We start from the raw sequence: 15993 nt of genomic DNA on the forward strand, positions 1-15993 counted from the left end.
AGGATGTTGTGGAAATGCTGTTGATGTTCTCCTCTTGCTTGTCTACTTAGCTTCATTTGTACTGTGTGTGTGTGTGTGTGTGTGTGTGTGTGTGTGTGTGTGTGTGTGTGTGTGTTTTGCTGGTTGTTTCTCTTCGCCATCGTGTTTCTGTTCCTGGCAGCGTTGTATCTCTCTCTCTCTCTCTCTCTCTCTCTCTCTCTCTCTCTCTCTCTCTCTCTCTCTCTCTCTCTCTCTCTCTCTCTCTCTCTCTCTCTCTCTCTCTCTCTCTCTCTCTCTCTCTCTCTCTCTCTCTCTCTCTCTCTCTCTCTCTCTCTCTCTCTCTCTCACACACACACACACACACACACACACACACACACACACACACACACACACACACACACACACACACACACACACACACACACTTCCATAGTTTCAATAGTGCACTGTATTTAAGTTTGAAGAACACAACTCGCCCCGCGCTAGCAAGGTTCTCTCGCTGAGGGTTGCCAGCTGGTCCCGGGTCCCCGCCGCTCAAATTTCGCTGAATCTGCAAACTTGTTAATTGGAATCAGTGCAGCCAAACCCCGATCAGGCAGGCAGGCAGCAGCTCACTCAAACAGGCGGCGGTGTGGCGTCTGAGTGTGTGTGTGTGTGTGTGTGTGTGTGTGTGTGTGTGTGTGTGTGTGTGTGTGTGTGTGTGTGTGTGTGTGTGTGTGTAGGTTTGCATATGGGTTAAATGTGACTGACTGGATGCGAGAGAGAGAGAGAGAGAGAGAGAGAGAGAGAGAGAGAGAGAGAGAGAGAGAGAGAGAGAGAGAGAGAGAGAGAGAGAGAGTATAAAAAAAAAGTCGGACAGACAGGCAGGTAGAAAACAAAACATCCAAAGAGACTCACAGTTTTAGACATAAAATAATTCGTAATCACATAAAATCCCTGAGCTTTGACCTTAATAAACATCTTAATACAGTAAGCTTATTTACACTAAGCTGGCGTCATTAGAGCAAACACACGCATCAACAACAATATCGGCATATCCTAAAGACGACCTCGCCTGACCACGCTTCACCTCACCTGTCCAAATCAATTAGAAAAAAATACACTCAGGTAAAACTCCCACCAGGCCTGACAGGTACAGGACATCCCTTCATTAATCAAAGTAAAACAATATGGCTGTCAATACTCACGGACATAATGATAAGGGAAACAACATCTGAAGGTCAAGCAGTGATAAATCTACAACACAAACTGGAGGGGAAAAATCAAACACTTCATGAAACATTTGGTAACACCACCAGCCTACCTCGCAACACCGCCCAGCCCGCAACACGAGTGGAACACAGGCTGAAGCAACACGACAACACTGGCTTGAGATGGTATGAAGTTTGCAGGTATTCACGCGGTATCACAGGAAGGAAAGAGGCAGGAGAGAAGTAGGTCCTTGCCTGTGTATCTGTCTGTTTATCTGTATCTATCTGTCTCTCTCAAACCTCCCCCTCATACATTCTCTTCCCTCTCACCCCTCTCCCTCTCCTTCACACATCAGTATTTTTTTCTTTTATCAGTCGTTAATTCGTTTTTATTTCCTCGCTTACTCTATTTTTTTCCATTGCTGCTGTTGTTTTCCTTTATTGTCTTTTTGGATTGTCTGTCTCATGTTTCCTTTTTGCAGGTTTTATTGTCATATTTCTATAATTTTCTGGTCTGTTTTGAAGCATATTACGTACTTTCCATCTTATTTGTTCTTATTGTTTTTACATTGTTCAAGTCATCATCCATTGTTTTTATATGCATACGTAAGGTTATCTTATGAAGGCTGTCTATCTTATCTGTTACGTTATTTATCACTAGTCTTATCTTTACACTGGTCAGCATTCATTTCTTTATCAACACACGCGAAAGAAAAGGTAGCGAGTTACGTAACCCACATAACGCAGCGCTCCACCACGTGTCTTGCCTTCGGGTCCCTTAGGTTAGGTTAGGTTAGGTTACTTTAGCTTTGGTTCTCATTAGTACTATTTTCAGAGGACACTAAGGATAATTAGTCAGGTTTTCATGTATTTTCCCCCCATGATGATACAGAATTCTTATGAAATTACCACTGGAATCATGAAAACATCCTTAAAAGTCCCATTAACTTCCATTGGAGTTTTTACAAGAAATGGACATATGTGTTCTTTTCATAGACCATACAGATAATAATTAGTCATTTTCTTAAGTATTTTTTCACTACCGATGATGCGAAATCCATGCCAAACTATCACTAGAATCATGGGGACACTCTTGAAAATCCTGTTAACTTTCACTGGAGCTGTTATAAAAAGAGATAGTACTGTTTTCAGAGGCCACAAGGATAATTAGTCAGGTTCTCGTATATTTTCCCTCACCGATGATGCGAAATCCATGTCAGACTACCACTAGAATCATGGAAACACCTTGAAAGTCCCATCACCCTCCACTAACACTGTTATAACAAGTGGAGAGAAGACGCTGAAACACTTGAACACACGACCCTTAGCCAGGCAGACCAGGAGAGGCAGACCCTAAATCACACCATACAGGGACCACCTCAGACCGGTACACCAGCCAACTACCCTGAGACACCGTGCTAACATGACCTGACCTTCTCGGGAGACCACCTGACATGACCTTTCCTAAAGAGGACGCCGCGTTACCTGGCCAGGAAGTGCATAAATCATCACCCAATCCTGGATAAAAAAGAATAATATAAAGAACGTGCATATATCCTTGAGCCGTAAAAACAGGTCATTGGTGTGAGGTCACGTGTTGTGGATAATTGAAGGGACCTATTGATCAACCATCCTTGCCTTACCTGAGTGATTTCGGCGGCCAGGTAAATGCTTGCCTTGTTTTGAGGTGAACCAGAGGGTGTACCTGCCCTCCGTGCCTCTGTGGGACTAATATATGGAAGGGAAAAAGGAAGGAAGCGTGGAGGGCAGAGCTTGTGTTAGGAAAGGAAACTGACGTGTGGCGGAAAGGAAGATGTGACATGTAACTGGTGACATGAAAAGAGGAAATAGTTGATTATGGAAAAGGATATTGGGAAGCGTTGATGAATGTTACAGTGTAGTGAAATAGGAGGTAATACAAACGAAGCAAAAGGAAGGGCTGCAGACAAGAGGGTAAGATGTAAAAGTGATAGTATATTGATAATCTAAGTGATGACAGGAAAGAAGAAAAAGATAGATGAACATAGGGAAGAGTAATCTGAAATGTGGACGAGTGTTGAAATGCGTAAAATAATAAGAGGCTGAAATGATCCAAACGATAAGCAACGAGAGGATAAAAGTAATAGGTAGTTAAATTTTTTTTTAGATGTAAGTTCATGACAGATAAAATGTTAAGAGGCAGTTGAAGTAAAGAATAATGGAAAATATTGAAGAATGTCTGAAAACTTGATAATAAGAGGCAAAAGCAAGAGAAATAAAAGGCTCGGGTATTATAGAAACTAAAAGAAAACGATGACGATAAAGGACGAAAATAAACTATCACTGAGAAGAAAACTTGATGAATGTTGGAATAACTCAAATAATACAAAATAGAAACACGAAAGAAAATCAAATATAGACAAAGAAGTAAAAAACATAATTCAAAAGTTGTATTGATACACACAGCAGTGCAGACACGAGGGAAATATAATGAATGCACACACGTAAAAAATTAAAAACACTTACACTAAGAGTAAACACGATCAAGCTTTGCACGAGTAATCAAAGCAGATAACATAGACACAGTACAGTACGAGACGTTTTCCCTTTCTGTCCCTCACACACGTCCGGCAGCGGCGGACGAGAAGGTGGGCGAGTAGCCGATACTTATGAATTTATCTCTTTATTCCTTATTCCTTTTTGAGGATGTGAGGAGGAGGACCCCGCATCAATATTGTATCAGCACGCGATGTTAAAAAATAAATGTTGGAAGCCATTATCAATATGTGAGAAGAGATAGAGATAGAGAGAGGGAGGGGAAAATATGTACGTAGGTGGAGGTGAGGGAGAAATATGTGTGTGGAAAGACGTGGGGAAATAAAGAAAAAATGAGCATTATGGAACTAAACGAAGGAACACAATGCTAATGGAACGTTATAAATAAGAAAAATGGAGAACTGAAGTGTCAGTATACATTAAATAAATCCAAATAAGAGGTAGACGTAAGTGAAGGAAGAGAATAGTAACTGAATATCGTAAATAGGAGAAGAGAGGAGTGCAAATATATATGGATTTCAAAGGGCATTCCCAGAAGCACGAAGGGACGCACGCAGTGTGTTTTGGAGACAATGACACGTAATAAGAGAGCCATGCAAGTGTTGTACAGTGGAAAGTAATTCATTAAATAATTTGGATAAGAATGCATTGAACTGTGGAGGGAAGGAAGGATGGAACCAAGCCCTTCCTTCCTCACCCTCCTTCCTTCTTTCTCCTCTCCAGGTCCTTCCTCCTTCCATCCCTCCATCCGTCCCTCCCTCCACCTTATAGATTGTTCACACCCACAGAAGAAGTAGAAGCTTTAAGTTCCTCTATTATACTTTTATTATGATCGAAGAAAGAATGGCGGCGAAACAGATGAACGAGCCTGTACTATCTTATTCATTAGAGAGAGAGAGAGAGAGAGAGAGAGAGAGAGAGAGAGAGAGAGAGAGAGAGAGAGAGAGAGAGAGAGAGAGAGAGAGAGAGAGAGTCAGTAAATGATCCATGAAATAATGTGTGGTTGTGTGTGTGAGCAAGGGTGTTGGAGGGGGTGAGGGTGAAGGGAATTGGCAAGGTTGGCTGCTAGGGGTGAAGGAGGAACGTGAGGGTTGTGATGGTGGTTGTGGGAGGCAGGGCAGGGCAGGGCAGGGCAGGGAAGGGAAGGGCAGGGAGGCAATACGGGGAAACTAAACTGAACGGGGAATAAAAAAAAAAGACGAGAAGGAAGAAAATAAACACAGACTCTTAATCTTAGAGAAAAAAAAAAAAAAAGACAAACATAAAAAAAGTCACATGCAAGAAAACAATTAAAAAAAACCGTCCCATCATGAGATTTTCCCAGTGTCTCCGCCATTTCCATCCTTCCTGACAGAGAGAAAAGATGGTCCCCCCTTTCCCTCCATCCCTCCATCCCCTCCCTGCGTCCCTCCCTCCGCTGACAAATTCAGGGACAAGGCACTACCTGTGTCGAGCTGGCGAGGACCCCCGAGGAAGGCGACCGATTCTGCGCCAACACTGAGAAGCCAAAGGAAAGGGCAGCTGACCTCTCTCTGTTTATTCCATGCTCCCCAAAAGTAGCCGAGAGGGGAATAGGTGTCAGCTAGGGGCGAGGGGCTGAGGGGAGTGGGGAGGACTTGGGGAGATGATTCGTTAGGAGAGGAATGGGAGGGGACGTGTGAGGGGACAGTGTGTGTGTTAGTGGGTGGAAGGTATAGGGTGGTACTGCTACTTGTCCATCTCTCTCTCTCTCTCTCTCTCTCTCTCTCTCTCTCTCTCTCTCTCTCTCTCTCTCTCTCTCTCTCTCTCTCTCTCTCTCTCTCTCTCTCTCTCTCTCTCTCTCTCTCTCTCTCTCTCTCTCTCTCTCCTTACTGACTTCTGTTCGCTTCTTTTCTAAGATGAAGGAAAAGTAAAAGAAAAAGATGAATAGATTTTGATCGTATTTTGGCATTAATTGTTGTGTGTTGATGTGATTTATTTAATCTTTTTTTTTTAGACACCTCGTAGGCTTAACCACTTTTAATTCCTCCTCCTCCCCCTCCTCCTCCTCCTCCTCCTCCTCCTCCTCCTCCTCCTCCTCCTCCTCCTCCTCCTCCTCCTCCTCCTCCTCCAAGCCAGGGAGTAGTGAGGGGAGTGAGGGAGGAAGGGAACAAGCCATCCAGCACAGTCATCAAGTTTTTTTCCCCCTTTCTTTTTCATTCAACAATTTAATTAGTTGAGTCCATAATTATCGATGATGAAAACTCTCCAGAAATCCGATAATGACATTCTGACATGTTCGGCCTCTCAGACACACTAACAGACACACAGCTACACACACAGACAGACAGACAGACATATGTAAACCACACGCTTGACTCCATAAACAGACGCGCCGGAAACTCGGGAACAGGTAGACACAGGTAAATAATTCGACAGGTATGAAAATTAGATAATGATCGGTATAAATATTGAGGTAAATAAATACGGAGGGAGAAAAGAAGGGAAAACAAAAAAGAAGGAATGGGAGAAGAAAAGAACGAACAGCTAGCAAACACAGGGGTAAACAACGGATAAAGAAACGGGGGATGGAAAAAAGGGAAGGGAAGAAACTGCAGTATATAGACAGACAGACTGACGGACAGAGAGACAAGAGAATAAACAAAAAAATATTTACCCGTAAGGTGAAATGTGTGCATTTTATATACGAGTCTCTCTCTCTCTCTCTCTCTCTCTCTCTCTCTCTCTCTCTCTCTCTCTCTCTCTCTCTCTCTCTCTCTCTCTCTCTCTCTCTCTCTCTCTCTCTCTCTCTCTCTCTCGTAATTGTTCTCCGAAATCAGCAATAGGCAGTACTAAATAGCATTCTCTCTCTCTCTCTCTCTCTCTCTCTCTCTCTCTCTCTCTCTCTCTCTCTCTCTCTCTCTCTCTCTCTCTCTCTCTCTCTCTCTCTCTCTCTCTCTCTCTCTTAACATCAGTGGGTGGTGTTGGATAGCATATCTCTCTCTCTCTCTCTCTCTCTCTCTCTCTCTCTCTCTCTCTCTCTCTCTCTCTCTCTCTCTCTCTCTCTCTCTCTCTCTCTCTCTCTCTCTCTCTCTCTCTCTCTCTCTCTCTCTCTCTCTCTCTCTCTCTCTCTCTCTCTCTCCCCTCGGCCAGCGGTCACTAATAACGCAGCAATGCCAGTAATTGACACTTCGTGGACGGTGAGCTCTTATTAATATTGTGAATGGGATTTACCTTATATAATCCTTGCTACGGCCGTGTTAATATGATCATGCATGTGATTATGCAAATACATTAATTCTCTCACGGTGAGGCGTTGGCTTAATGTTTGATAACGAGGCGGGCAGGTGTTTCTGAAGGGCTGGCCGGTGTGTGTGTGTGTGTGTGTGTGTGTGTGTGTGTGTGTGTGTGTGTGTGTGTGTGTGTGTGTGTGTGTGTGTGTGTGTGTGTGTGAATTAGAGGAAAGGACGGAAAGGAAGGTGATCTTTTTTCTTCTTTATTTTCTTCTCATTGCTGACTTTTTGTGAGTTTTTGGTTGTGTTGTTGGTGTGTGTGTGTGTGTGTGTGTGTGTGTCTACGAGGACGTATGGGTATACATGCGTGCGCGGCAGCCTCCCTAGTAGCTCATACGTAATGACAAGTTAAACTCCTAAGATAAAGAAGCAATGATGTGGCATATATTTTTTCCTTGAACAGCTGCAGCGCATCCGTGAGTGGCCGCGATGCCTCCAACATTTAAAGCGATGAAGAAGCCCAAACATTCTACCAACAAATATTTTCCGATAGATTTCAAAGCTGATGATTTTTTCAAACCTTTTTTTCAGCGTTCCTGAGGATAGTTCACAGTTCCGGAGTCGCCGGTAGTGTAAGCATATAAAAGTGAATAAGGCCAAAACATGTACTATTAAAAGTTGAATGCGATTTCCCATCAAATATTCAAGGATACGTTGCCGGCGTGCTGGTCGAGGCCGTGTTAACTTTAGGGCGAGTGAAAAACTGTTATTAGATGTGTTGATTCCGTTTGTCCTTCGTAGGCAGACCTTGGCTTACCTTTATGCAGACTCCGGGGCCCTGTGGAATGGTTGCCTCCCCGGATGTCGTGCCAGGGTTGTATGAAGTTGTTGTTGTTGTTGTTGTTGTTGTTGTTTTTGTTGTTGCCGATAATGATGATGCCGTGGCTACATGTTCGATGGTTTCTTCCCTGTTTCTACTACTACTACTACTGTTACTACTACTACTACTACTACTACTACTACTACTACTACTACTACTACTACTACTACTACTACTACTACTACTACTACTACTATCACCACCTCAGTCTGTGGTCACAATCATGATTATCACCGTAACTTACTATTTAACTCATCCTTTGCGTTACCTTTCACCTGGCCACCTCAGCGCTACGTACGGAGAGGAGGCGATGACGGGTGGCGCACTGACTTCTCACCTGCCTTTCGCCCAAACACTGCGAGTTGGATTCCCTCCCGAGCGTCTTGTGGCGGGGGAGGCAGCGTAACTTTACTTTTATCCTGATCAGAGTTACTTTTCCAGGATCAGAACGCCAAAATAATGGTGTTAGATGGTGACGTAAAGATGCTTGTTGTTACTGGTTTAGTTAGCCGCTTTTAACTGTTCTGAATCTATGAGAGTTATTTCTGAGTGGTGTGAGAAGTTCTGTTAGGTTGAATTAACTTAGGTTACGTTATGCCGGGTGAAGTTGGGTTAAGCGAAGTTAGGTTAGATAAGGTTAAGTTAGATTAGGTGATTTTAAGCTAAACAGGGTTAGGTTAGATGAGGTTAAGTTAGGTAAAGTTAGTTTGTTAAGTTTAGGTAATGTTAGTTTAAGCAAAATCAGTTTAGGTTGGGTTGGGTTAAGTTAGCCGAAGTTAGGTTAAATATATATTTTCATCTTAGTGTAACATCTTTATTTTGAGAAACTATCCATCGGAATGAAAAGTGTCGCTGAGTTAAATTAAGTTATATTGAGTTAAGCTAAATTATGGTAGGTTAGGTTAGATTACATGCATACTGGTTCATTCGAGTGTAACATCCGACGATGACAGACTGATTAGAAAAGGCAGAGTCAAGTAAGTCACGAGAATGTCCGGGAAGCGAGTAGCTGTGTGGCGCCGCGATGGCTTCAGGAGTTGTAGCAGTGGAAATGTGTTCACTGGATTGCGTTAATGTAGTGTAACAAAATCTCAGCGTTGGGTTATAGGATAATTACATTTAGAACATGATTGTATACAGAACTTATGGTTGTACTTTGTTGTTGTTGTTGTTGTTGTTGGTGGTGGTGGTGGTGGTGGTGGTGATAGTAGTAGTAGTAGTAGTAGTAGTAGTAGTAGTAGTAATTGTTGTTGTTAGTAGTAGTAGTAGTGTTGTTGTTGTTGTTGTTGTTATCGTTTTTTGTTGTTGATGTTGGTAGTGGTGATTATTATTATTATTATTATTATTATTATTATTATTATTATTATTATTATTATTATTATTATTATTATTATTATTTTTATCATTATTATTGTCATTATCATTATCATTATCATTATTGTTATTGTTACTATATATAATGTCTTTGGCATGTCCTTTGTCTTATAATTAATACACTAGTCATTACTGATTCTCCTGTTTCAAATAGTCAAAATAATTCTTAATGCTTTTCATAAACAAACACACACACACACACACACACACACACACACACACACACACACACACACACACACACACACACACACACACACACACACACACACACACACACACACACACACACACACACACACCACACACACACACACACAGATCGCTATTTCAATTCCTGGTAATTACTTTGCTTTCTGTTGCTTTCTGTCATGTTTTGTCCGCCTGTGACTTTGTGACTTGAGTACTTACCTGCAAAATAACTCGTGAGATTCTTATTTCGAAGTGTCACCTGTGCCTTGCCTCTGATAGCACGTCACCTGCATGTTACCTGTGGGACACTCTTGACTGCCGATGCTCACCCGGTGTGTTACAGATACTTCAGAATTGCAGCGCAGTGTTTGAAAGAAAGGAGTAGAAAAAAAAAAAAAATAAGTGTGAAATCGGTAAATTGAACAGAATGTCTTGTGCTTGATTTGTTTTCCTGTTTTGGAATCTTTATAGAAACCTTCAAGATTCCTAAAAAAAAAAAAAGTAAATAAAACAATACGCCTGCAATTTTAGAAACTTAAAACCACTATAAATTTTGTATAAAAACGTAAATATTTGATTTTTAAACGTGTGTGTTGAAGAAAAAAAAAAAAAACAAGAATGCAAAAAGATATGAAATGCAGTATGAGGTGCCGGTAGAAATGAAAAGCATTCGAAACCTGCATCATTGTATTGAAGGCTTTTATGTCACAATTTTGAAACTTATGCATGAATAGGAAGATTACGCAAGGGATGGGAAAGAAAATTGAGAAAAGGGATAAAATGAGTTAAAAAAAATAACGAATAGGAAGGATGAAGGGATAGAGAAGGGAAGGAAAAAAAAATACGTGGATAGGAAAATAAAGTAAAAGAAATCAGGTGAAACACAGGGATGAGGAAATGGGAGCAAGGATAGGAAGGAAGGAAAATGGAGGAGGAAGTGAAAAATCAAGGGAGAAATGAGGAGGGAAAGAGAGTAGAGATGGAGAAGAAGGAAAGAAGATCAGACCAAGGAATAGAAAGGGAGGAGGAAAGGAGAAGGAAGAGAAGAAGAAATAAGAGGTTGAAAGGATGTATAGGATGTTAAGAGAAATAATGAATAGTATTTACAAGAGAAAGAAAGAAAGGGGGAAATAGAAGCAAAGTAGAAAAGGGAGAAGAAGAAAAGTAAGAAAAGTAGGAAAATAGAAGGAAAGAGAGAAAGATAATATAGTTGAAAGAAAAAAGAATACTTAGAGGAAAAAAAGATGGTGCAGGGAAAAAAATAAAGTGCTTAGAGAAGAAAGGAGATTGCCAAAGACACGTAATATAAAAACCGGCTCGAGCATAACAAAATGGCGGCGCTTCTCTCTTGCCTCTTGCGCTTATTATTTTTCTTTTTTTCTTTTTTTTAGCTTTCATTACTATTTTCCTTCCGATATTATTATGAAGTCACGTTTGCTTTTATATAAGTGTTTGTTTCTTGAAGACCCTTAGACCAAACAGCGGATTTCCGTCTTGCTGTGGATTTGATATCAGACTCTCTCTCTCTCTCTCTCTCTCTCTCTCTCTCTCTCTCTCTCTCTCTCTCTCTCTCTCTCTCTCTCTCTCTCTCTCTCTCTCTCTCTCTCTCTCTCTCTCTCTCTCTCTCTCTCGTGTATTTATATCCCGTATTAATAAAACAGAGAGAGAGAGAGAGAGAGAGAGAGAGAGAGAGAGAGAGAGAGAGAGAGAGAGAGAGAGACATATCTTATCGCTTGTATATCTACCTAACGATCCTAACCTAACCTAACCAGAGCTGTGACTCCACCTATCCTGCTCTAACCTAACGTAACCTAGCCTGTGACGCCAGCTGATCTAACCTAACCAAAGCTAAACCATGATACTAGCTGACCTAATCTATCCAATCCTAACCTAACCTAACGTAACGATCTGTCCTATTGTAACCTAACGTAATCTAAGCTAAAATAACCTGACATATCCTATTTTAATTTAACCTAACTTAACTTATCCTTTTATAATTTTACCTATCTTATCCTAACGTAATCTCAAGTAACCTTCATAAGAGTCTCTGTGAACCGTAAACTCAGTCATCAACACTACCTCCCTACGGTTAACAAGGCCCAGTGCTCCTAACCAGAGTAACGCCATGCTCTTTTTCATGGAGAAGGTAATGAGTTACTGGTGAACCACGCTAACATTTATAAATGACTTTTGTGACAAACTAAACGAGAAACAACGAACAGAATAAGCAACTTTATTATTGATGGCATGAACTAAATGACAAACAACAAATAGAATATATAACTAATAACTAACGTGTACTGATGGCATGAACTAAACGAGAAACAACAAACAGAATGATAGTAACAGATGATCTAATAACTAACATGTGTGCAGTGGTGCCATACATTAATTAGAAGCAATCAACAAAATAGTAACAAATTAATTTCAATGGAATTAACACTTCGGTATTGATGACTTACATTAAGTGAAACACAATCCACAGGCTTACTAACAGGTCACTTACTAAAACTAACACTCCAGTACTGAAGATATTACTGAACAAGGAAGTCAGTAGAATAACTAATAACTAACCAACAACTAACTTTGATATTGATCACAAACTGAATGAGAAACAACGAACAAAATAGTTAGCTAACTAACTAATTAACCAACAAACTAACTAACAAACTAATCACCTTTCTAACCTGTTAACTAACTTACTGAGTAACTATCTTATTGAATAACTAATTAACGAATAACTAATTAACTTACTAACCTATTAACTAACTAAATAATTAACCTACAAACTAACTAACCGATTAACAAACTGACTTATTAACTAACAAACAAACTAACCAACTAGTTGACTAACTAATAATCTAACTAACCAATTTACTAACTAGTTAACTAACTAAATGACTAATTACTTAACTAATTAACTAGATATCTAACCAATTAATCAATTATTTAAACTGACTAACTAAATGAACAAATAACTATTATTGTTGGGATTAACGAGACGAGAAACAAGCAAGAGAACGACTGACTAACAAAGCTGTCCAGTAGTCATGTCGGTGTTATTTCCTATGAGTCTCGTAAGTGTTCATGTGTCTCGGATTTTCTGTTCCTTTTGTGTCATCGCTTCAGAATTCCCATAAATTTCTCCGCCTTGTTGCAGGGAATATTCTGAAAAATACGATCCAGTAAAAGATGCAGGCATTTCCGAAGCACTGGCATTTTTAACAACTCTTCCGTAGCTTACCTTCAATTATCAGTTACATTTTCTACGCCCGTGAGATCACCCCATCCTAAACCAGAAGGTAAATAACAGGTTAATGTATTTCATCTGACATTACATAGTTTCTCTTCCCATGAAAAATTAATGTGCATCTTGACCTTCAAAATGTTCCCTGTTGGTTTTAATGTTGAGGTGTTGATGGTTTATTTTGTAATGCTTTGAGGGATAATGTAACTCTGCTGATTTGTATTTAACTCAAAATAATAACTTTCAAAATTATATCGGATGTTTGATGAAGGAAATAATGGTAATGATGTGTTTGGTGAAGGAAATGTTAATGATTTATTTATTTTTTTTCTGCTTATTTACTGAATTAATATTATTGTCTGCCTGCGGCTCACTTTCACCGTCAGTTGTTTACAACTTTCCTAGAATTGGGAGATGGGATAAAAGTCTCACGTTTTAAGTCAAAAGTTTACGATGAAAAAAAAAAAAAAAACTCCACCGAGTGACATTAATATATTCTCTTTCACACACACACACACACACACACACACACACACACACACACACACACACACACTGTTGTACTCGTTCCCTCGTGCTCGTTCTCTCCTAACGCGTGTGCACATCACAGAGTGGCTTATGGAAGACGAAAGTGTGTTGAATAATTACATGTACCCACCTACAGTTTACGTCATTTATTTCCTTAACTTTGGTGCAAAATAAAATAACTGAAAACAGTGAAGAGACACAGAAATGTAGCGCAGGGAGAAGATATCTCAATTTTATATTACAGCATCTTATTTAACCAAGAATTGATTGATAAGACGATATTCACGTCACTCCTTGAAAGAAAAACATGAAGTATAAGAGTAATAACACAGAACCCTCCTTAAACACTCCCTGAGCCTCGTAATAATACCCGACTTACCTCAAGATTTTCCTGCAATTACTTGGCAGTGTAAGTAGAAATAAGATATTCCGTTTACTTGTACGTTAGGAGAATAATAATACGATATATATATATATATATATATATATATATATATAATATATATATATATATATATATATATATATATATATATATATATATATATATATATAATTTTTTTATTTTTTATTTTTTTAATGAAGATAATAAATGAAGTGTTTGTTTGTATAAAGTCCATAATATTTTTTGCAGTAAGATGGTGCTTCGGTATTTACTCCTTCCTATAACTTCAGCTTTTTCAAGAGGGAGGTTTCGAGACACTTGTCCTCTATTATTTGTTTTGTGTTTTTTTCTATCTGGCATCACTTTGGGAAGTGGCACTTAAGTCGGCCTTTTTTCTTCAAAATTTTATTTGCCCGTGATCCTGTTACATAAAAAAAGGAAGTTCATGGTAATTTCTGCAGTAAGATGTTGATTGTATTGGTATAAAGATCATTGTACTTTTTGGAGCAAGATCGTGTTTGTATTAGTGTAAAGGACAATATTTTTTTTTTTTTCCCTCCTAACGGTGAGCAAAATGCATTTTTCTAAGCGTCTGTTTTGTAAGTGAGGAACCAACACGTCTAGTAACTGATGCTGAATTGGAACTTGGAGATGAATCCATCGCTGAAGATTGACGCGTGAATAGGAATGCGTTGTGTGTGTGTGTGTGTGTGTGTGTGTGTGTGTGTGTGTGTGTGTGTGTGTGTGTGTGTGTGTGTGTGTGTGTGTGTGTGTGTGTGTGTGTGTGTGTGTTTGCGCGTCAGGTGTTAGGGCAAGGAGGTGAGATGAGGATTAAAAAAAAAAAAAAAGATAGTGGTTGGTGTTGCGTCCGGGGTCGGTATGGGAGGAAGGAGGGATGAAGGGAGGACGTGCAGGAGAGGAAGGGAGAGTGAGAGAGTACTCGTACGTACACACAGGGAGGGAGAGAGAGTATAAAAAGAGGATCTGGCCGAGTGAGCGCCGAGGGCAAAACAATAAAGACGCTTCTGTCATGAAAATAATGAGGGAAGTCCATTTGAATTTTGTACTCAGTTTTGTGATGATGATAACGATAATAATAATAATAATGATAATAATAATGATAATAATAATAATAATAATAATAATAATAATAATGATAATTGTAACGATCCTAATATTATAAAATGTAATGACCAGTAATATAGTCAATAAAAAATAATAAAGGTAAACTAACACTCATTTTCATTGTTTTTCAGGTGCACCACTTGAGGAGACAATCAGGGGCTTTCTCCACAGTAACGTCATCACCAAATATGTCATGGAGAACTTTAGTAAATTAACACTCTGCTCTTCCATTTCTGTTACTCTCATTTTTTCTTATTGTGGTCCAGTCTTGGTGAGGAGAGACCAGACACACAGCTAGGAACACACACACACACACACACACACACACACACATTTCATAGAAGCTTAGGATGTGTGTTTTTCTTTTTTTTTTTATATGTGTATGTGTATGTATGTGTCTTGTGCGCACACCTGCCCCCCCCCCACACACACACACCTGCAAATTGTTTATCTGGTGTTATCGCTTACCCTCACGAACCACCAGGAGCAGTGAACTTTTTGAAATGGCTGTGTGATAATGATATTCTCTCTCTCTCTCTCTCTCTCTCTCTCTCTCTCTCTCTCTCTCTCTCTCTCTCTCTCTCTCTCTCTCTCTCTCTCCTCTCTCTCTCTCTCTCTCTCTCTCTCTCTCTCTCTCCCTCTCCGTTAACTAATGCACAAAAAATGTCCCTTGTAATAGTTAGCTTAGAGTTAGAATCATCGCATGCTCTCGAAAATAAACTTTTGCCGATAATCAAAACTTCACTAACTCTGACTAAGGGATTTTGAAATTAAACGTGATAAACTGACTACAAGAGAACTTTTCCATCGGAGCGTTTTTATTCGCTTTCTTTACTTATTTTTTGGTTTTAGTTTAGATTACTTGTAAATAGTTTAGATTTATTCTCCCTTCGGCACGAATGAGTTCTCTTGAACACTGTATCCCCGCTTGGTTTTGTTTTGTTTTTTCTTTCTTTCTTTTTTTTTTTTCTTTTCGAGGTGGAGGAGGCAGCGAGTGATGACAACATAGTTTGACGTTTTTAGACAGAACTTTCGTGTCTTGTTTTCTTGTTCTTGAATGCAACATGCCACTGAACGCCATAAATCTTGTCTCTTCCGCAAGTATTTGGTATTAGATTATTGCTACAAGTTTTACTCTTTTTTTTTCTGCAACATGCATAGTTTCAGTCATCGTCACACACACACACACACACACACACACACACACACACACACACACACACACACACACACACTCTAACAAAACTTGAGTCACCTGAAAGAAGGGCAGGAGGGAATGCCGTCACGTTTGTCACCACCAGAGGCACCGGCAGGTATTGAAGAGTAGGCGGAAGAGGAGGAATAGGAAGAGGAGAAGGAGGAGG

At 39.8% G+C, this 15993-nt stretch overlaps 1 long non-coding RNA gene across 1 annotated transcript in view; it reads left to right on the top strand.

Moving 5' to 3' along the window:
* The window catches only part of LOC135115844 (uncharacterized), a 35586-nt gene extending 20363 nt beyond the window's left edge, over nt 1-15223 (top strand). The window contains exon 3 of the long non-coding RNA XR_010276071.1: nt 14761-15223. This is a non-coding gene — a long non-coding RNA (uncharacterized LOC135115844). The remainder of the gene's footprint in view (nt 1-14760) is intronic.
* Nucleotides 15224-15993: the final 770 nt, after the last annotated feature.

This window comes from Scylla paramamosain, chromosome 30 (genome assembly GCF_035594125.1).
Source record: "Scylla paramamosain isolate STU-SP2022 chromosome 30, ASM3559412v1, whole genome shotgun sequence".
NCBI classification, from domain to species: domain Eukaryota; kingdom Metazoa; phylum Arthropoda; class Malacostraca; order Decapoda; family Portunidae; genus Scylla; species Scylla paramamosain.